At 51.5% G+C, this 23,229-nt stretch overlaps 1 protein-coding gene across 3 annotated transcripts in view; it reads right to left on the bottom strand.

Moving 5' to 3' along the window:
- The window catches only part of TSPAN9 (tetraspanin 9), a 195,019-nt gene extending 176,893 nt beyond the window's left edge, over nt 1–18,126 (bottom strand). Inside the window, exons 1-2 of one of the 3 annotated variants that reach the window (XM_055396281.2) lie at nt 18,058–18,126; nt 10,486–10,554 (exon numbers count right to left, since the gene is read on the bottom strand). The gene's annotated coding sequence lies outside the window, so the exon portion shown is untranslated. Of the gene's footprint in view, nt 1–1,735; nt 1,880–10,485; nt 10,555–18,057 lie in introns of those variants that run through there. The other 2 variants (XM_055396282.2, XM_055396283.2) reach the window with 2 other exon arrangements.
- Nucleotides 18,127–23,229: the final 5,103 nt, after the last annotated feature.

Here is a 23,229-nt window from a genome sequence, read left to right on the forward strand (position 1 = left end):
CTGGGCTGCCTCCCGCTCCTCCCCAGACAAAAAAGAGGAAACTGCCTGAGACCTACCTCCCCGCTCCCCATTCCAGCACTCTGTGGGCTCCGAGCAGGGCGGGACCTCGTTAAGGGGTTAAGAATGAGCAAATTCCTGCGCTATTCCTGGAGTCTCAATTTCTACCATCCTTCCATTCTGGTCAATTCTGAGAGAGGCCAGCGGCCGGGAATGCCAGAGAGATCCGAGCCCGGCCCACCAAACCCAAAATAACCACGCACGTGCCTCTCCCAAGTCCTCTGCGATTTGGCCATTTTGGGTGCATGTTTTCCTACAACGCTGCCTCCAGGCCCAGCGGGGTCACCGCACACAGGTGCTGGGGACTCTGAGGCGCTCCCGGGGGGAGCTGAGGAAGGTGGGAGCAGGTGAGGGGCTGGTAAGAGAGACGGAGTCCAGGGTCGGGGTCTGGCCAGGCTGGCTCCAGCCTTCTCCGCTCCGGGGCAGGGAGCTCCTGGGGGAGTCAGCCTCAGGCTCCTCCTCGGGAAACTTTCGGGTAGAGTCCTCCTCTTCCCCACAATTTCCTGTCCGCCTCCTCGGGAGAGGCCACCATCAGTCTCCCTCCCAGATGCGGACACGTTAATAAGAGTCCTTCGCCCTCCACAGAGACAGCTCCCAGCCCCAAGACTGTGAAGATGTGTTAACTGCTCAGTCATGTCCGACCCTTTGAGACCCCACGGACTGTAGCCCTCTAGGCTCTTCTGTCCACGGGATTCTCCGGGCAAGAATACTGGAGTGGGTTGCCATCTCCTTCTCCAGGGGATCTTCGCATCTCAGGGATTGAACCCGCGGTCTCCTGCATTGCAGGCAGACTCTTTATTGTCTGAGCCACCAGGGAAGCCCACCATGAAGATGGATGGTTTTAAATCAAGCGAGTGCTCCAAGTGTCTGGGGAAATGGACTGGATGAGGGACATGTTTCTTTTCATATGTCGAATGCAGTATTCATTCACTCAAAAGAGATTTGCATGCCCATCGAGTGCTGAGTGACGAGAAAACAGGCGGAGCATCAGTGGAGGGGAAAATCCAGGCCTCTGCCCCTCAGCAGAAATAAAGAGACAGAGGTGGAGGTGAGTTGACGGAAATGCCCCAGCCGGGCAGAGACCGGAGGCTGCACGAGTCTTCAGCCTGAGTCCTCTGGCCTCATGAACGCTGCTCAAAGTCCAGAGGTGGGGGAGGGGACTCAGGGTCTCAGAAACGCCAGCGTGGGTGGAGACTGCACCACGGGGTTTAAGATGTGGCAACCCCGAATGGTTTAGTTCCTGACACAGTCAGGACTTGACTTAACCACTGTCCTAAGACAGATACTCTCTCTTAGGCGTTTGTTTAAAGCGGCACCATCCCTCCAGTGAACACCGGTGAGGGTTTTTTGGCAATGAAAATTTATTTTGAGGCAAGGAAAATTTAGTTTTTGGCAAATTGAAAATGTAGCCATTTTTCATGGGGGTCCAAAGGAGAAAAGCCCCACAGTCTAAGGAATTGCGGTCTACTGTTCCCTGTGCCCCAGGGTCCACCCTGGGGTTCACCCCCCCAGCCCAGCACCTTCCCTCACCCTGCCCCACAAAGAGAGGGTCAGGTCCCCCCACCTCGATCACGGGCACGGAATCACCAACCGAGTGTCATTTGGATGAGCAGGGATGAAAGCAAATGATGAAACAGACATATAGCATCAGTTTTATTCCAAACTAGGTACAACCTACCTCGTTTGAGGCTTCAGTTGGTCAGGCAGGCTTCTCCTCCGAGCCCTAAAGAGAGAGCTCTGGCCCCCTCTACAAGCGATCCCATGCCTTCTCACTCGGCCTTCAGAGCCCAGACCTGGTGCCATGGATGCTGCGGGGCCAAGCCTCAGGGGGAAATGGGAGAACTGGATGAAACAGAGGCCTCTGACCGCCCAGAACAGGTCAGAGACTCGCCTAACCTCACATCGCCTGACAGTCTCTGATCACACAGAGCATCACGGCCAAACGATGACTGGGACCCTCACTGACTCAAAGCTGGCCAGGGCTCACCTGCCGACGACTCCTGACGCTGCTGACCTGTGAGTCCATCCTCCCAGCCACAGAGCACCAGAACTCTGGGTGGAGGCATGGGCAGAGAAGTTAGGGATCAGAGATGGGCCTTCTGGGTCTCCCCGGAGGGAGAGTTTCCCTACTGTCTGCCCAGAAGTGGCAGACTCTCAGCTGGAGTAGGCCGAGAACCTCCATTTAGTTTTTCCAGCTCCTCGGCCAAAAGGAGCGGCTAAGGTTCCTTGTCTCGCTGGTGAGGCCAGATTTCTCCAAGGTCTGCAGTGTCAGCTCTGCACGTTCTTAACTCTAAGCACCGGGACACATTAAGCCCGAGAGCTGATCAGATATCATGAACCCGGCAGCAGGAGCAGCACCCGGGAAAGCATCAGGGCAGCTGCAGTGGCCTGCTCCCTCCCGCCCCCAGTCCCCACTGAGCCCTGTCCTGTCTCTGAGCCGGGTCCCTTCTCCCCCGGGACAGCCTAGGACGGGGAGAGAAGGGCCACAAGCCGTGTGGCGTGGAAGGCTTCACGAACAGTGAACCTTTCAGCCACAAGATGTTTCTTTTCTGAGAGATGCTGAGAGGGAGCAGGGAGAAAATAAAACACCAAGGGGTTTTCAAACGTGAAAGCCCTCTCAGCCTTTGTTCTCGGTTGATGAATGCGCAAAGCATCAGGCAGATGACAAGAGAAAAGAACACGGTGTGCAGGAAAGTGCACTTCATCAAGGCCAGCCCGGGGGCTCCAGGGAGAGGGAAATGTGATGAATGTGAGCCCTGGGAAGACTTCTCCAGCGGCTCCACGGCAGCATCCTCGAACCTGGGAGTGGCATTCCTTAATGACCCCGAAGCTGGTTCTCCCTCACCCCGTTTCCTCCCGCCTCCCTGCCATTTCAGACATTTCACTTGCAAGAAGAGATACCCCGCACGGCAGGTGATAAGACAGCTATACAAACAGAAACATCAGGGGAAGTCAGAATGTGAGGTCCACTGTGAGTTGTCTGGGAAGCAAAGTCGGATCGAGCGGGGAGGGACTTCTCGCTCCACCTCTGAAGGTGGGAGGGGCCGAGGAGAGAAAGCCTGGAGCACTGGGGGTGTCCCGTTTGCGGGCAAATGAATGAATGAGTGGCCGGCAGAGGCCTGAGTCTGGAGTGGCCGGCTGGCTTTCAGCAGGACCCTTGCTTCACTCACTGACACACGTTCTCCGGAGATGCCATGAGAATCAGCAGCTGGTACCGAGCAGCCGAGGGGCCAGCAGCTTCCGGAGGGCAGGCAGGCTCCCGCCCTACATCTCAGCCAGAGAGCTGTCCGTTACAAAGCCCTCACTCTAGCTCACTCTCGCCTTCTGCCAGATAAGCCCCCCACACACACAGAAGCACACAGAATGTACCACTAAGCCAGCAGGAGGGTCACGCCTCCTGCCTTGCCAGTCTCCCTGGGTGACCCATATGGGCGGAGGGGGCTGAGAAGGGGCAGAGCCTGGACTGTCCTCCAGACGTCTGTGAGGTTGAGCCCCCAGCATCCCAGTCTTTCCTCCTGGGTCCACGCAGGGACTGCACACCCCCACCCTCCCACCGCTCAACACACCTGCTCTTGACGTGACTCTGCCAGCCCTCCCATCAAGAGAGGCATCTCTGCCCCAGCCCTAAGGTTCCAGTGGGTCTGGTGACTTGCTCTGACCAAGCAGAGGGTGGACATTACATCGTGAGACCGCAGAACCTCCATCTCAAGAGGCCTTGAAGATTCCGTTTTCACTTAAAAGGCCAGGTCCCTTGAGAATGAGAAATCACGTGAGGGAAGAGAGGCCAAGCCGCAAGCCAGTACCAGCCCAACATGTGCCAGAGGGGCTCCTGGACCACCCAGGCCACCCTCAGAGCTCCCAGCTGACTGCCACCAGACCACCCAGGCCCTGCAGAGCCCACAGCTGACCGCACCCGCATCCACAAGCTCAGGTGGCAAGCCCAGCTGAGCCATGCCTGGCGCTTGAGGATCAGTTCAGAAAGACAGCAAAAGAAGTTTCCATTCAGTATATCGTCCTTGTCACTCAGTCATGTCTGACCTTTTGGGACCCCCATGGACTGTAGCCCGCCAGACTTCTCTGTCCATGAAATACTCCAGGCAAGAATACTAGAGTGGGTTGCCATTCCCTTCTCCAGCGGATCTTCCCAACCCAGGGATCGAACCTTGTCTCCCACATTGCAGGCAGATTCTTCACCATCTGAGCCATCAGGGAAGCCCTTCCAGTTAATATAATGCTATTCTATTTATGGAAATTAAGATAGTAGGTAGACAGCTGAATGCTAGTCTATCATTAAAATACCTGAAAAGAACATAAGCTGAAGTATTAACAGTGATTGCCTCAGGAGGGTAGGATTATAGGAGATTTTCCCTTTCTACAACATCTGTATCATTTGAAGGTTATAAGGAGTTTGCATTATTTTTGTGCAACAATAATAACAAAAAAGTACTTTTAAAAAATTCACCTTGAATTCTGCAACAAGCCTATTTTCCTAAAAAATCCATTTTCATCCTGACAGTCTGCGGGGGCCAACACCAGCTGTCCACTGCTAGTCTGCCAAGATCAGTCTCCTCTGGGGGGCACTCCAGGTGCCCCTGAGTGAAGGCTCGCCCCCATGGCCAGCTTGTTCCTCCCCCTTCCAGCCCAATCACCGGGCCATGCCCGTCTTGACCCAACCTCCCAGCTTGTCATCCTGGTCTCTTAAGGCCAAGCCACATCTCCGCTAGGCTCCTTGGGGGTCCTCAGAGAACAGCCCACCCAACCCCTGCCCTCGATGAGACAGTGTCCTGTATTATTCTCCCTACACTGCACGGACTGACTGCTCCTCGTAGGAGACATCCATGGACCCAGGCCAGCTGGCCACCACCATTCCCAGCTTCTGGGTCTACAGCAGGGGCAGGCAGAGACCAGACCAGAATCTACCCTGCTTCCCTCTCTGCTGCCCCAGCCTGGATGGTGGGTGGTGACCCCGTGCTGGTGCCCCAGCCCAGCAGCAAGCCAGCAGGAGCCCCTCTGTAATAGCTGCTAGTGTGGAGTGACTCACGCCCCGGGGGTGCTCTGAGAGCTCCCCCCACCCTCGGGTCCCACGAACTACATCCAGAGCCCAACTCTGGCTTCAAACCTGATCGCCTTCCTGGGGGACCCAAGGGCTCTCCCTGACTCAGGACTCTGCAGTCAGCATGTCCAGTGTTTAAACAAAGCTCTTTAGAATCTCCCAGGACGAGATGAGTGGAAAATGGCAAGCTTCAAGCTCCACCTCACTTTCCCTGAAACAAAACATGTCATTCTACACGTTCACATCCCCTACTCTGACCTGCCTGGCACCCCGCTCCTCTGAGCCCTTCTAGCCGTGGCGGGGTGGGGGGGAACTTGCCAAGGCAGAACCCACACCCCCGGGGCTTGTTGGAGAGCACTGACCCAAAACCTCAGCCTCCACGCTGGGGCCGGCAGCCAGGTACTGTGTTTCACACTCTAAAGGGAGGGGGCATTTGCATCACAGGTATATGCTGACCTGATGAAAGGGCTCAGGTGGGCCTCTCAGCTAAGAGAACAGTGCAGGAGAATGCCCTCCTAGACCAACACACATGTGCAAACACACTGAGACAAGCACACACATATCGACACACACACACTTGCACACACTCACACACACACATACTCACAGACACACATATACATACACAGATACACTCATACACATATACACACTCACACGTATACACATGCATACTCACAGACACACACATATACACACAGACACACACACATATACTCACAGACACACACACAAACACACACACATATACTCACAGACACACATATGTACTCGCACACACATGCATACTCACAGACACACATATACATATACAGATACACTCACATACACACACTCACACATACACACATGCATACTCACAGACACACACAGACACACACACTCACACACACACATACACACACACGTATACTCATAGACACACATATATACAAACATATATACTCGCACACACATGCATACTCACAGACACGTATACACACATACACACGTATACACACACATGCATACTCATAGACACACACACATACACACAGACATACACACACTTGCACACACACATACTCGTGCATATACACACTCGTGCACACACACATATACTCACTCATAAACACATATTCACACACACACACATGCTGACACACACACACATACTCAGACAAGCACAAACACATACTCACACATACACACAGACACACTCGCACACACACACACACACACACTCACTGACACAGGCACACACGCACAGCCACACCCGGCTCTACCCTTGCTCTGAGCATCCTCTGAGATCATGCCCCTCCCCTGTCCACTGCTCTCAGAGGCCCATTCCCACCCCAGGCCCTCTCCCAGCTCTGAACCCAACACCCTCTCCTCCCGGGGTTGCAGGGAGCACAAGCTATGCTGGGACGGATGCACAAGCACAGGGTCACTGCCTGCCAGGGCTCCAGAAGGCTGGCCCATGTGGAGTGGGACGTTGTTCAGGTTTACAACCATTTACTCAGTCTAATTTATTTTCTTTTTCACCTGTTGTTTTCCAGTCACTAAGTCATGTCTGACTCTTTTCGACCTCAGGGTCTGCAGCACACCAGCCTTCCCTGTCCTTCACTGTCTCTGGAGTTTGCTCAAACTCATGTCCATTGAGTCAGTGCATTTTTTGAATCTGCACAAAGATGCTATGAGGGTTAGCAGTGGCCCTGCGCTGCCAAGGCCAAGGCCAGAAACACACCAAGATCCTACATGGGGGGCTGAGGGACCCTCAGTCTTCTTGCAGTGACAGCCAAGTCTCCCCAACAAGTGGGGGGTTCAGGGACCGGCTGAACTGCCTGATTCTTTAGACCCCCGGGCGGCTCTCCACCCCTATCCATTCCTGTTTGCAGCACTAGGTCAGATATTTTTACAAATGCTGACACTGGGTGCAGAGATGATTACAAGACTCTCAGAAAGCAAGCAAGTATTCAAAGTGCAATAAATTTCTGGGTCCTGGAAGGGGAGTGGGGAGGGGGTGGGAAACTCAAACACACAGATAGTATTAAGCCAGACACTCAAAACTCATCTCTAGGACTTCCCAAGTGACTAAGCAGTAAAGAATCCTCCTGCCAATGCAGGAGACACTGCTTCAGTCCCTGGTCTGGGAAGATCCCACATGCCTCGGAGCAACTAAGTTCATGCGTGTGTGCTAAGTTGCTTCAGTCGTGTCTGACTCTTTGCGACCCCATGAATTGGGGCCCACCAGGCTCCTCTGTCCAAGGATTCTCCAGGCAAGAATACTAGGGTGGGCTGGCATGCCCTCCTCCAGGGGATCTTCCCGACCCAGGGATGGAACCTAGTCTCTCACGTCTTCTGCATTGGCAGGCAGGTTCTTTACTGGGAAGCCAACTAAGTCCATGCACCACAATGATTGGGCCTGTGCTCCAGAAACCCGGGATCCGCAACTGCTGAAGCCCACGTGCCTAGAGCCCATGCTCTGCAACAAGACAAACCACAATGAAAAGTCTGTGCATCGCCACTAGAGAGTAGCCCCCCTTTTCGCGACTAGAGAAAAGCCCTCACACAGCAACGAAGACCCAGCACAGCCAATAAGTAAAAATTATTAAAAAAAAAAAAAAAAACCCTCATCTACACCTGGCTGCTGATCAGGGACCAAAGCGCACGTGGTGATAGGTGAGCCCGCAGACTCGCAGCTCCTGGCTGCCTCTTCGAGAGCCCCCCAGTGCCGCTGAGCTTGAGCTGCAGATCTGGTTTGAGAGAAGGGTAGGGGGAAGCTGGCCCCCACCTGGCAGATGTTTTCATTCCACCAAACTGGGGCTCTAAGAAGATGTTAGTTGCTCAGTCGTGTCCAACTCTTTGCAATCCCATAGACTGGAGCCCACCAGGTTCCTCTGTCCATGGGATTCTCCAGGCAAGAATGCTTTAGCAGGTTGCCATTTCCTCCTCCAGGGCATCTTCCTGACCCAGGGATCAAGCCCACGTTTCTTTTGTCGCAGGCAGATTCTTTACATCTGAGCCACCTGGGAAGCCAGGGGCTCTAACTGACGCTCAGACTATTAATGTGTTGGGTTGGAGCCCAGAGATGGGGCCTCTCACTCCTAAACTCACCAGGCTGGGGCAGGAAGCAGGTGAAATGAGAGTGGCTGCAGAGGCGTCAGCGCAGGACGGAAGTCAGGCCACTAGCTAACCAGCGGGGCAGCCATCTCTGTAGACATCCTCGGCCCCCAGCCCGGCTTCCATCAGGACTCAGATCTCTGGTTCACTCATTAACCTCGTCCTTCCATCCTCCATCCACCTCAAGGCCAGAAACAGAAGGTATCTGAGCGATGGAGGGGAGGAGATGGGCCTGCCCCAGGTCACCTAACCAGGCAGAGGTAGACGACTATCCACGCGGAGCTGGTCACCACTCCAGAGGCTCAACCGCAGGAGAAGACCTGGCTAAATCAAAGCCTGAGAAAGCCTCAGGAGGGGATAAACTTCCTGTCCAGAAGGGCCTTTACTCAGACCCCCCTACTCTGCTTTCAGCACAGACCCACAGAAGGACAGCCATCTGGCTAGATGGCAAATGATGCTCAGCTGTCTGGCTCCTCCCTCGAGGCTCCTCCCAGCATGCTGGGCCTGGCAGGGCCCCTCCAGGTAAGCCCCGTGGGATCTCTGTGATAGGGCAGGAAAAGGCAGGACCGGTGATGACCCTCATCCACTTATCCACAAGTCCCTCTATCCCCGCCACCGGATTTTCAGCAGACTGGCTTCCCACAGCCTGGCCTCGTGCCGGCTGCCAGCCAGTCATCCTGTAGGCGGTGCCCCAAATCCCAGGGCGGCAGACTGAAAGCACACCCCTTGTCCCCCGCCAGGCCCCAAGCGAGGGGGGAATGGCTTAGAATGAGAGCCTACATCCTGGCTGCAGCAGACTGCAGACTCAAGGAGGGACGCGAGCAGGTTCCCTGGCCTGATAGGAGGGGCCGAAGGTCAGCTGGGAAGGCAGAGGCGAAGGGTGTCCTGAGCTGCTGACCCTACCCGCAGCACTAAAGATGTGGTCTTAGGCAAGTCTCGCCTGCACTCCACTTCAACTGCTGCCATTGCAAAGCGGGAAATGATAGCTACCCCACAGGACCCTCGTGAAAACTAAATGAGAGTAAAATTAAGATTCAATACTGAAGTCATGTTAAATTAGGTGTGTCTGTGTGCGTGTCAGTCACTCAGCCGTGTCGGACTCTTTGCGACCCCATGGACTGTAGCCCGCCAGGCTCCTCTGTGCATGGGATTCTCCAAGCAAGAATACTGGAGTGGGTTGCCATTTCCTTCTCCAGGGAATCTTTCTGACCCTGGGATCGAACCCAGATCTTCTACATCAGATGCAGATTCTCTACCGTCTAAGCCACCAAGGAAACCTAAATTCGCTGTGGACATCCAGACACTGTGGCAGATGATGATGATGACAAACATGGACACTGGCACCTGAGTATCACGTGAAAAGCACAACATGCCAGTAAGAGGCCCGAGGCTGCTCCTGGGACTCCAAACCACTGTGCTGGGACTCACAAAGAAGGGACTCCTGACAAGAACAGATCCCAGCACCACCCTTATCATCACACCACCCCCTCCACCACGCAGCCAGGTTCCGAAAGGTAAGAGATTCACAAACCACCGAGCAGGAGGAAGCCACAGGATAAAACACACATCAGTTAACACATTAAAAGACCCAGGTCTGTAGGCAGCAGCGCTGGAACTTGAATCAGCACCATCCACAGCGGAAGCCTGGGTAGGCTGCTGCCCACCTCCAGCTCCGCAGGGGCCTCGACACACGGGTACTGCGAAGAAAGAAGCTACCAGCAATATCCCCCAGGAGTCTGCAGGAGCAGAGACGAGGACCCCCAGCGAGCATCCCGGCAGAGGGTGCCCACCCAGACGGCTGGAGGCTTTCCTGCAGGGCCCAGTATAGAGGAACAGACCCAGGTGGGACTGGCCAGATTTCCAGAGACTCTTTTCTGGCCGGCTGGTGGGAGGTCCTCCACCCTGGCTCCCAAGCCCACTGCTGGGAGGAGACAGGAAGCAGGAAGTTACAGGCTTCTCCTGTATCCCCCCAGGCTTCCTCCCTACCATCAGGGTGGTCAAGAAAGAAATTAAGCATACTGCCGGCCACCATTCAGAAACAGCGAGGAGGAGGGACTATCTCCCCTGGCCCCCAAAGCCCAATTTAAGGGGCTTATCAATTCAAAGTCAAGAGCTGAGGGGCAGAGAGACAGCTAGAAAATGTCGACATCCCAGCCCATCCTCTCCCCCCACAACCCACAGTGAAAGGGCAAGAGAGACGCTGGCTTTAGACAGTTTATAACACTCAGACTTTCAGAGGCCCCACCACACGATGAAACCAGACCAGCACTGACCTGTTTTTTCCTTAAATTTCCTGCAAACACCTTGACGGCTGACAGATCAGAGACGATCCCAGGATATTTCTGCAGGAAAATACACAAAACACTAGGTCATTACCTGCTGTGAAGGTACTCCAGGGTGAAATCCGTCCAGCAACGCCATTCTTTGGTCTGCAGTCTCTCCCATCAAGAACCCATTCATTAGGACTTCCCTAGTGGTCCAGTGGCTAAGACTCTGTGCTCCCAGTGCAGGAGACGAAGGTTCAATCCCTGATTAGGGAACTAGATCCCACAAGCTGCAACTAAGACCCTCCTAGGCGCAGCCAAATAAAATATTTAAAAACAAAACAAACAAACAAACAAAAAAAACCTCATTCATTCAACAGCTGGAGAAGGCCAGAAGGGCAAATGGGTTTTGGCTGCTGTGTCAGTCCACTCAGCTGGCGCGTACTAAGTCGCTTCAGTCATGTCCGACTCTTTGCAACCCCTTGGATTGTAGCTTGCCAAGCTCCTCTGTCCATGGAATTTTCCAGGCAGGAATACTGGAGTGGATTACCATGTCCTCCTCCAGGGGATCTTCCCGACCCAGGGATCGAACCTGTGTCTCTTTCGTCTATCTAAACTGGCAGGCAGATTTTTTACCACTAGTGCCACCTGGAAAGCACTCAGCAGGTGGTGGGTGCTAAAGACTCAGCAGGAAAGACATCCAAGATGGATTAGTGATGTCTGCCAGGGACCCTTCTAACAGTAAGAGTATCTGTGCAAGGTGTTTGCCATCCCTGGGGTAGACCCTTGGCATCCAAGGATGTAACATTTGGAATTCTGACCACTCACAGTGAGACAAAGTTTCGTATATCTGAACGTGTGTAACTTGACTGAGACGGGATAGAGACCCTCTGAGGCCACTTTGCTGCATCCATCTCCGACACATCCAAAGTTTCTTTTTTATATAATTGTATTTGTTTATTTATTTTCGGCTGGGCTGGGTCTTTGCTGCTGTGCGGGCTTTTCTCTAGTTGCAGGGAGCAGGGGCTACTCACTGTGGTGAATGGGCTTCTCATTGTTGTGGCTTCTCTTGCTGTGGAGCACGGGCTCCAGGGCACACGGGTTTCAGTAGCTGCGATGCTCAGGCACTAAAGTACTAGAATACAAAAGTTGTGGTGCACAGGCTTACTTGCTCCGAGGCATGTGAGATCTTTCCAGACCAGGGATTGAATCCTTCTCTGGCACTGGCAGGTAACTTCTACACCACTGAGCCATCAGTGAAAGCCCCAAAGTTACTTTCGAGGAGCAATAAAAACTTGGTGGAAAATGGCCATCAAGTGAGAGATTAAACTGTTGCAGAAGTTGAAAGCGTGGTTAATTTGGGATGCGAAGATATATACAGGAAACATTTGGCCCTTCGCGGAAACATGACTCCGGAGAAAGGCAGGCTCGTGCACAAATAGTGCTGCAGATGCAAACTTGGGATTCTAGAAGGTACAAGGTTCCCCCAACACAATCTACTCATTGGCCCATCTGAGCTGTTCAAAGCCCCAGCACTTTCTCAGTGCTGTTTCTCAGGCTCACCCTTCTCCCTTTCTGTCAAAACGAAAGCGGTCCTTCAGTGTTCGCATCAAAAACTACCTGGTACATGACGTGTTCCTCTAGAATCAGGGTGATCAGCTCCACCCCCGTTTGAATCCATATTCTACTCTCATAGGCTGCTCACCTTATATTCTGAACTGTCATTTTTCGGAAGATCTTTCTTAACCCTTCACTGCACTCTGTGCCCCATGAAGACAAGGACCTTTACCGTTTCATTTTCGTCTCAGTTCAGTCCAGTCACTCAGTCGTGTCAGGCTCTTTGCAACCCCATGGACTGCAGCACGCCAGGCTTCCCTGTCCATCAGCAATTCACAGAGCTTGCTCAAACTCATGTCCATCAAGTCAGTGATGCCATCCAACCGTTTCATCCTCTGTCATCTCCCTCTCCTGCCTTCAGTCTTTCCCAGCATGAGCCAGTTCTTTGCATCAGGTGGCCAAAGTATTGGAGCTTCAGTTTCAGCATCAGTCCTTCCAATGAATATTCAGGACTGATTTCCTTCAGAATTGACTAGTTGGATCTCTTTGCAATCTAGGGGACTCTCAAGAGTCTTCTCCAACACCACAGTTCAAAAGCATCAATTCTTCGGCGCTCAGCCTTCTTTATGGTTCAACTCTCACATCCATGCATGACTACTGTAAAAACCATAGCTTTGACTATAGGAACCTGTGTTGGCAAAGTAATGTCTCTGCTTTTTAATATGCTGTCTAGGTTTGTCCTAGTTGTTCTTCCAAGGAGCAAGCATCTTTTAATTTCATGGCTGCAGCCACCGTTACAAGTGATTTTGGAGCCCAAGAAAATAAAGTCTGTCACCGTTTCTGTTGTTTCCCCATCTATTTGCCATGAAGTGATGGGTGCAGATGCCATGATCTTCGTTTTCTGAATGTTGAGTTTCAAGCCAGCTTTTTCACTCTCTTCTTTCACTTTCATCAAAAGGCTCTTTACTTCCTTTTCGCTTTCTGCCGTAAGGGTGGTGTCATCTGCATATCTGAGGTTATTGATATTTCTCCCAGCAATCTTGATTATAGCTTGTGCTTCATCCAGCCTGACATTTCATGTGATGTACTCTGCATACAAGTTATATATAAGCAGGGTGACAATATATAGCCTTGATATACTCCTTTCTCAATTTGGAAACAGTCTGTTGTTCCATGCCCGGTTCTAACTGTTGCTTCTTGACATGCATACAGATTTCTCAGAAGGCAAGTAAAGGTGGTCTGGTATTCCCATCTAAGAATTTTCCACAGTTTGTTGTGATCCACACAGTCAAAGGCTTTGGCATAGTCAATGAAGAAGAAGTAGATGTTTTTCTGGAATTCCCTTGCTTCTTCTATGACCCAAGGGATGTTGGCAATTTGACCTCTGGTTCCTCTGCCTTTTCTAAATCCAGCTTGAACATCCTGAAGTTCTCGGTTCACGTACTATTGAAGCCTAGCTTGGAGAATTTTGAGCACTACTTTGCTAGCATGTGACATGAGCGCAGTTGTGCGGTAGTTTGAGCATTTTTTGGCATTGCCTTTCTAAGGGATTGGAATGAAAACTGACTTTTTCCAGTCCTGTGGCCACTGTTGAGTTTTCCAAATTTGCTGGCCTATTGGGTGCAGCACTTTCACAGCATCATCTTTTAGGATTTGAAATAGATCAGCTGGAATTCCATCACCTCCACTAGCTTTATTCATAGTGATGCTTCCTAAGGCCCACTTGACTTCACACTCCAAGAAGTCTGGCTCACGGTTATCTGGGTCATTAAGATCTTTTTTGTATAGTTCTTCTGTGTATTCTCTCTTCTTAATCTCTTCTGCTTCTGTTAGGTCCACACCATTTCTGTCCTTTATTTTTTCTGTCTTTATATGCAGTGCCCATCTTTGCACGAAATGTTCCCTTGGAATCTCTAATTTTTTGAAGCGATCTCTAGTCTTTCCCATTCTTTTGTTTTGTATCATCAGATGTAGGTCAGCACAAACTCTTTTTCAACATCAGGAAAGCTTTATTTATCATTTATTTTGGCTGCACTGGGTCTTTGCTACAATGCAGGTTCTCCAGTTGCAGTGCGTGGACTTAGTTGCTGTATACGAACTCTTACTTGCAGTATGTGGAATCTTAGTTCCCCAACCAGAGATCAAGCCCAGGCCCCTGCATTGGGAGTGCAGAGTCTTATCCACTGGACCACCAAGGAAGTCCCAGCACAGACTCTTGTACTAAGACACACATTAAAGAATCACCCCCAAGCAGTGTGGCAAAGCTAGGAGAGATGAAGACATAAAATGCCAAAAGGTTCTTTGGGGATGGCTCCATGAAGGAGCTCAGACATGAGTAGGATCCTAAAGAGTGGAAGGAAGGAATGGGGAGGCGCGGTTCAGGAAGGTGGAACCTTAGTCTTGTCTGACTAAGAGACAAAGAAGGCATGAGCCAGGCATGCTGGGAGATGAGTCTGGCTGGCACCGGGGATCCCTGGGGGAAGATAGTGGAAGATGAAGCTGGACAGGCAGGGCAGGTTGGGTAGGAAGGATGTGTGTGTGCATGCTCCGTCGCTTCAGTCATGTCCCAGTCTTTGGGACCGTATAGACTGTAACCCACCAGGGTCCTCTGTCCATGGGATTTTCCAGGCAAGGATACTGGAGCTATGCCCTCCTCCAGGATTTTCCCGACCCAGGGATCGAACCCATGTCTCCTGTGTCGCCTGCATTAGCAAGCGGGTTCTTTACCCACAGAGCCATCTGGGAAGCCCAGGAAGGATGTGCAGTGCCAGCTAATGCACCCGGATTAGATCCACACCCTCTTAGTCCGTGGGGTGCCCACCACAGCAGGCCTGAGCCTTGACAGTAGAAGTCCTCTCCTCCTCTGTGAGTCTAGCTCCTCAGCTAGGTTATAAATAACAGGCACCACTTAACTGCACACCTGCTGTGTCTGAGGCCCTAAGCGACATGCTTCACACACATGCTCTCACTGCTCCTTCCAACAGCCCTGAGAGCTGGTATTGTTATCCTCCTTTTGTAAGCAGCAAGGGAAAGCTCAAAGAGGTGAAGGCACCTGCCCCAGGCCTCACCTGCTCACTCATTTACTGAACAGATCGGCTAGTGCTGGGGCTTCCCAGGTGGCTCAATGGTAAAGAATCTGCCTGCCAATGCAGGAGACTCAGGAGACACAGGTTCAATACTTGGGTGGGGAAGATCCCGTGGAGGAGGACATTGCAACCCACTCCATCATTCTTGCCTGGAAAATCCCATGGACAGAGGAGCCTGGCAGGCTATGGTCCATGGGCTCACAAAGAGTCGAACACAACTAAGCGACTGAGCAGGCACATGGCCAGTGCTGAAGTAATATTCACAGGGATGAGGACTGGCACTCCTGCCAGCTACCTACTTGCCTTATTCATTCCTCAAGGGCAACATTTATTAAGGACATAGTAGGAGCCTAATAAACCACACTGAGTAGAGTGGAGGTAGCCGGGGGCTGAGGGGATGGGCTACAGTTTAATGGGTGTACAGTTTCAGTTTTGCAGACAAAAAAATTCTGGAGATCTGTTGCAGGACCACGTGAATATACTTCCTGCAACTAAACTGTACATTTTAAAATAGTTATAATGGTCGTTTTTATGCATTTCTTTTACCACAATTAAAAATAGAAAATAAACAAAGAACACATTAACTCACTGATTGGCTGCTGATAGCATCTTACACTGTTAGATATCCAAGGGTGGAAGAGACCCTAAAAACATTTTAACCCATAATCATCCAAAACAAAGCACTGGGGACTTCCCTGGAGATCCAGTCGTTAGGACTCTGAGCATCCAATGCAAGAGGCACAGGTCCGATTCCTAGTCGGAATGACCAAATTCAAAAACAAAGGAGAGGCCTGGAGAGGGGCGGTAACTTTCCCAGGGTTGCACAATTAGGCGATGTTAGGACGAAGGTTGGAGCCTGGGTCTTCCAGGTTCAACAGTGAAGAATGACAGAGGCAGCTGACATAGCAGAAAACACAGCCTAAGGGGTCAGAAGCCATGGGTTCAAGTTCTGCTTCTCCCACTTATGAGTTTGGTGACCTCAGGGAAGTCATTTATTCTCTCTGAGCCTCATTTTCCTAAACTATAAGGGGGCAATTTAAAATGACATATGCTTGTTCTCTGGTGCTCCAATGGCTAGGACTCCATACTCCAGGAGGCCTAGGTTCAATCCCTGGTCAGGGAACTAGATTCACATGATGCAACTAAAGATCCTGCATGCCACAGCGAAGATCAAAGATTCTGAGTGCTGCAACGAAGATTCAAAGCAGCTGGAGAAATAAAAAATTTTATTTCAAAAAATTTTTAAATTATGTAAAAAAATAAAAATGTGTTCATCAATTTAAAGATTAAAATATGACTTACTGCTATTGTTTAGTCACTAAGTTATGTCCTATGCTTTGCGACCCTGTGGACCCCCTCTGTCCATGGGATTTTCCAAGTAGGAATACTGGAGTGGGTTGCCATTTCCTTCTCCAGGAGATGTTCTCAACCCAGGGATCAAACCCATGTCTCCTGCATTGCAGGCGGATTCTTTACCACTGAGCCACCAGGGAAGCCCATAAAATTTGATTTAATCAGATCAAAAAAAAATCCCCTCTCCATTCTGGTTCGCTCTCAGCTGTTCCTGGCCTTGCACACAGCAGGTCTTCAACAAGCGAGTGTAGAACTGAATCACCATTCAAGTTTTATCCACCCTAACCCTCCTCCCTTGCTCACCCCTCCAACCCACAGCTCAGTTGCATGAGCCCTGCCAGGACCCGGCAGAGGGTAGGAAGCCAGTGTGAACGGTCTGCCTCCCTGGCTGCATTCCTCAGCTAAATATAAATGATTTGTCCAGGCCATTGTTTGAAATTGTCCGTAATATGTCTCCTCCCCTTCCCATTACTTACAATGACAAGTTGACTGCACATCTTTATAGCAGAACATACATACAAAACATTCTCTGTGGCTATTTTTAGTAAAGAGAGGGAAGCTAGCTGATATGCAGGGATCAGAGCGTGAGTCGTCAGTATTCTCCACTAGTCCAGGAAAGCTTCCTGGAGGAGGAAATACCTGAGTCACCCCAGGGAAGGGGACAGCTGCCTGTCAGAAGGACACATAAAGAGTTTGGTTCTCTGCAGTCTTATCCATGTTTGGGGTATGGGGAGGAAAGGTCTACCCAGCCCAGGGGACCCCATACTACCCTAATGCTTCAAACCTCCCCAGACACTAGCAGCATTGGGGAAAGAGACAGAGAAGGGACAGTATCTTTTCCAAAGACAGGAGATCCAAGACTCCAGCTCTGAAATACACAACTACAAACACTGCTCTTGGTAAGGAGCCAGATTCTTGTTTGGACTTTTTAATTTTTTTATAACCACAGAAAGTTTTTTAAAGTCCCAAACTTGGATGCACAGATGGGCTACATCCCAGACCTCGGGGCCTGCCAAAGCCCTGTCACTGAGTGCCGACCTGCCAGCGGTGGCCCAAGGGGTGATCGGGGAGCTCCGGGGCTGCAGGCGGTCCCCCCGCCCTGCCCGAGCCCCCGGCCCTCCCTGGGGGCGCTGAAGGGACCTCCCCCGGCCGGTCCGCTGGGTCCCACAGTCAGAACCCCTTGACAGCTCCGGAGCTCCGCCTTCCTGCTGCATCCTACAGACCCCCATCCCTCCTCCTAGGGTTCCGCCGGCCACTCCCGCACCCCGTTCCCGGAAGATCCTCCTCCGAGCCTTTCCCCGTGAAGACCCCTCCTCGCCCCGTTACCGGGCCCCGCACACGTTGGCCCCTTCGGGCGGCTTGCCGCCCCTCACAGGGCGCAGATCCCACCCCGCCCTCAGCTGGCCCACTGCCGCCCCCGACACCCCTTCCAGGGGCGTCCTGGGCCGCTCGCCCCTCCGCGGACCGGGTCGGTGGCTTGCCGGCCCGCCCCCCACCGGCCTGGGCCTGTAACCCTGCTCGTTTCTGAGCCCCCGGTCCGCGGTCCGCCGCCCCGCCTGCCCCGCCTGCCCCGGGCCGCACTCACCGAGCTCCCAGGAATGTGGGGTCCGGTTCGATCGCGCTCTCGCGCCGCCGCCACTGCCGCCGCCAGCGGAAACAGGGGGCGGGGCCTGCCCTGGACTGCGAGGCCGCGGGGCGGGGCCTGCAGAGGAGGCGGGGCGGGGCCTGCCCTGGAATGGCCAGGGGGCGGGGCGGGGCCTGCCCTGGAATGGCCAGGGGGCGGGGCGGGGCGCGGGCGTGGGGCGGGGCCTGCCGAAGGGGAGGGGCGGGGCCTGCCCTGGGACGGCGAGGGCGCGGGGCGGGGCGAAGCCGGGGGTGGGGCGGGGCCTGCCCGAGAATGGCGAAGTCGCGGGGCGGGGCAGGACCGGCCTAGGGGCGGGACTGGGAAAGGGGCGGGGCGAGGCGGGGCCGGCCGGGGAACTACAAGGCCAAGGGGGCCCGAGCCCCGCGCGAGGGGTGGGGGAAGGGACGGAAGCGGGGACCTGGAGCGGACACTGCGGGTGGGGCGGCGGCTGGGGAAGGGGTGCGCTAGGCTGAGGGCGGGGTCTGGGACCGGGGACCTCCGGCACCCCCGGCCAGATCCCCAGCGTTGGAGCTAGAGGGACCCAGCCGGAAAGTGCCGGGCTCAGACTCCCCGAGCCTGGCCCAGGAGTGGCTGCCCTCCGGGAGACTTCCTCCCTCCCCGCCGCCTGGATTCTTGGATCGGCCGCTCCTCCGGGGCACTGGTACGACCCCTGCCCCTGCCCCATGCATGGGCCAGGGTGTAGGGGTAGATGAGGGTCTGGAGGTTCACGCCCCTGTGTCCAGTCTTGTCCCAACTGGGGTCACAGCCTTGCCGCTGGGGCCGGGCCCTGTGGCCGCGCCGCCACACCTAGGCAGGAGACCACGCGCTGGAGGAGCTGCTGTCTTTCTGCCCAAGAGTCTTGGCCTCTAAGTGTTGGTAAAGGGCGCCATGCGCCCTGAGGACCTGACCAGCAGCTGGACAAACTCAGGTTACACATCTCTGCCCCAGGGCTTCCTATAGGCCTTCCTTCCTGGGCCTGGGCTCTCTTTCAAAGTGACCCCTAAACAGCCCCATTGCTGTCATAGAAATGTGTTCCGTGCTTCTCACGTGCACCAGCCCCTGCCAAGTATGATTTGAGACAAAGTTTTTTAACCGACTCATCACCAGGGTCTCCTTGGCATTTCCTAGTTGGACTGGCAGCTAGGAAATCACACACACAATCTTATTTCTGTCTGTTAGATTGAACCCAATAACCCATTGCCTCTGACTCCCCTCTGCCTTCAAACCCTTGTTCAATGCCCCCATAAAGTCTTCCCAGGCTGACCCCCCACCTCGCCCCATCCCACAATCTCTCCAGTCACTAGGACAGCCTTTAGCACATGTAACCACTCCTCCCAGCTTCCAGAAGAGGAAGGTGAGACCAGAGAGGGAAAGGGACTTGCTGTGATGTCTGTTTGGTGAGTGATCTTACAGTAAAGACACGGGGAGCAGCCTCGGGTGGTAAGACAGGGCTTTGGAGCCAGACAGCCCTGGGATTGAACCCCAGCCCTGCCTTTCATGGGCTGTGACCGCTCTAGGGCTCAGTTTCCTCACCTGTGAAATGGAGTTTAATAATAACAATCCAGTAATACCAATCCCCGACCAGCAGTGCTGAAGAAGCTGAAGTTGAATAGTTCTGTGAAGACCTGTGAGACCTTCTAGAACACCCAAAAAAGATGTCCTTTCCATTATAGGGGACTGGAATGCAAAAGTAGGAAGTCAAGAAACACCTGGAGTAACAGGCGCATTTGGCCTTGGAGTACAGAATAAAGCAGGCAAAGGCTAATAAAGTTTTGCCAAAAGAATGCACTGGTCATAGCAAACACCCTCTTCCAACAACACAGGAGAAGACTCTACACATGGACATCACCAGCTGGTCAACACGAAAATCAGATTGATTATATTCTTTGCAGCCAAAGATGGAGAAGCTCTATACAGTCAGGAAAAACAAGACCAGGAGCTGACTGTGGCTCAGATCATAAACCCCTTATTGCAAAATTCTGACTTAAATTGAAGAAAGGAGGGGAAACCACTAGACCATTCAGGTATGACCTAAATCAAATCCTTTATGATTATACAGTGGAAGTGACAAATAGATTTAATGGACTAGATCTGATAGAGTGCCTGATGAACTATAGATGGGGTTCGTGACCTTGTACAGAAGACAGGGAGCAAGACCATCCCCAAGTAAAAGAAATGCAAAAAAGCAAAATGGCTGTCTGAGGAGGCCTTACAATAGCTGTGAAAAGAAGAGAAGCAAAAAAGCAAAAAAAAAAAAGGAAAGATATACCCATTTGAATGCAGAGTTCCAAAGAATAGCAAGGAGAGAGATAAGAAAGCCTTCCTTAGTGATCAGTGCAAAGAAATAGAGGAAAACAATAGAATGGGAAAGACTAGAAATCTCTTCAAAAAAATTAGAGATACCAAGGGAATATTTCATGAAAAGATGTGCACAATAAAGGTCAGAAATGGCATGGACCTAACAGAAGCAGAAGATATTAAGAAGAGGTGGCAAGAATACCCAGAAGAACTGTACAAAAAAGGTCTTCACGATCCAGATAATCACAATGGTGAGATCACTGACCTAGAGCCAGACATCCTAGAGTGTGAAGTCAAGTGGGCCTTAGGAAGCATCACCACGAACAAAGCTAGAGGAGGTGATGGAATTCCAGTTGAGCTATTTCAAATCCTAAAAGATGATGCTGTTAAAGTGCTGCACCCAATATGCCAGCAAATTTGGAAAACTCAACAGTGGCCACAGGACTGGAAAAGGTCAGTTTTCATTCTAATCCCTAAAAGTGCAATGCCAAAGAATGTTCAAACTACCGCACAATTGCATTCATCTCACACACTAGTAAAGTCATGCTCAAAATCCTCCAAGTCAGGCTTCAACAATACATGAACCGTGAACTTTCGGATGTTCAAGCTGGATTTAGAAAAAGCAGAGGAACCAGAGATCAAATTGCCAACATCCGCTAGATCATTGAAAAAGCAAGAGAGTTCCAGAAAAACATCTATTTCTGCTTTATTGACTATGTCAAAGCCTTTGACTGTGTGGATCACAATAAACTGTGGAAAATTCTGAAAGAGATGGGAATAACAGACCACCTGACCTGCCTCTTGAGAAACCTATATGCAGGTCAGGAAGCAACAGTTAGAACTGGACATAGAACAACAGATGTTCCAAATAGAAAAAGGAGTACGTCAAAGCTGTATGTTGTCGCCATGGTTATTTAACTTATATGCAGAGTACATCATGAGGAATGTTGGGCTGGAGGAAACACAAGCTGGAATCAAGATTGCTGGGAGAAATATCAATAACCTCAGATATGCAGATGACACCACTCTTATGGCAGAAAGTGAAGAGGAACTAAAAAGCCTCTTGATGAAAGTTAAAGGGGAGAGTGAAAAAGTTGGCTTAAAGCTCAACATTCAGAAAACTAAGATCATGGCATCTGGTCCCGTCACTTCATGGCAAATAGATGGGGAAACAGTGGAAACAGTGGCTGACTTTATTTTGGGGGGCTCCATAATCACTGCAGATGTTGACTACAGCCATGAAATGAAAAGATGCTTGTTCCTTGGAAGAAAAGCTATGACCAACCTAGATAGCATTTTAAAAAGCAAAGACTTTTGCTGACAAAGGTCTGTCTAGTCAAAGCTATTGTTTTTCCAGTAGTCATGTATGGATGGGAGAGTTGGTCTATAAAGAAAGCTGAGCGCCAAAGCATTGATGCTTTTGAACTGTGATGTTGGAGAAGACTCTTGAGAGTCCCTTGGACTGCAAGGAGATCCAACTAGTCCACCCTAAAAGGAAATCAGTCCTGAATATTCATTGAAGGACTTATGTTGAAGCTGAAACTCCAATACTTTGGCCACCTGATGCGAAGAGCTGACTCATTGGAAAAGACCCTGATGCTGGGAAAGATTGAAGGCGGGAGGAGAAGGGGATGACAGAGGATGAGATGGTTGGATGGCATCACTGACCCAATGGACATGAGTTTGAGTAAACTCCAGGAGTTGGTGATGGACAGGGAGGCCTTGCATGCTGCAGTCCATGGGGTCTCAAAGAGTTGGACACGACTGAGTGACTGAACTGAAATACCAATTCCATGGGGTTGATGGGATGACCAAGATGGTTGAAGAAAAAGCACAACATTTGATTCATGGTGAGTAGGAACAATAGCTTCCCCCTGCCCTTTAATGAAAGATAAGCAAGTTTGAAATAGGGTGATGGAGACTAGGGATCAGAAGAAGCCTTAGAAGAATCCCCTCAATAGAGTCACAGATTAGAAATCAAATTTATGGTTACCAAAGGAAAAACAGAGGGGATAAATTGGGAGACTGGGATTGACATATTACTGTATACAAAATAGATAAGGACCTACTGTATAGCACAGGGGGCTTCCCTGGTAGTTCAGCTGGTAAAGAATCTACCTGCAATGCAGGAGACCCTGGTTCAATTCCTGAGTAGGGAATCTCTCCCCTAGGGAAGGGATAAGCTACCCACTCCAGTATTCTTGGGTTTCCCTAGTGGCTCAGATGGTAACCAATTCCCCTGCAATGCGGAAGACCTGGGTTCAATCCCTGGGTTGGGAAGATCCCCTCGAGGAGGTCATGGCAACCCACTCTAGTATTCCTGTCTGGAGAATCCCCGTGGACAGAGGTGCTGGCAGGCTACAGTCCATGGGGTCGCAAAGACTCGGACATGACAGAGCAACTAAGCACAGCACAGCACAATATAGCACAGGGAACTGGACTCAATCCTGTATTGTGACCTATATGGGAATAGAATCTAAAAAAGAGTGGATATATGTATACGTGTAACTGAGTCACTTTGCTGTACACCTGAAATTAAGGCAACATTGTAAATCAACTATAATTGAATTAAAAATTTTAAAATAACATAGAAAGTGGCCACATACTCCCTTTCAACACATCCAGAGATGGAGGACTCATGCCTCTGAAGGGGTTTCCAGCTGGAAGAGAAGCCGTAGAGGATACAGCAGAGAGGAGGCCTTGATGCCTGGAGGTCTGTGGGGCAGACACATGCCCACCACAACCACCAAGAACAAAACTCAAGCAAGTGACCTGACAAGCAGGCAAGACACTCTTAAGGCAAGAAGACAACCCCTGCTGGAGTTAAGACACCCC

Source organism: Moschus berezovskii, chromosome 6, assembly GCF_049115385.1.
Source record: "Moschus berezovskii isolate FMDL1 chromosome 6, NW_MosBer_1.0, whole genome shotgun sequence".
NCBI lineage: Eukaryota > Metazoa > Chordata > Mammalia > Artiodactyla > Moschidae > Moschus > Moschus berezovskii.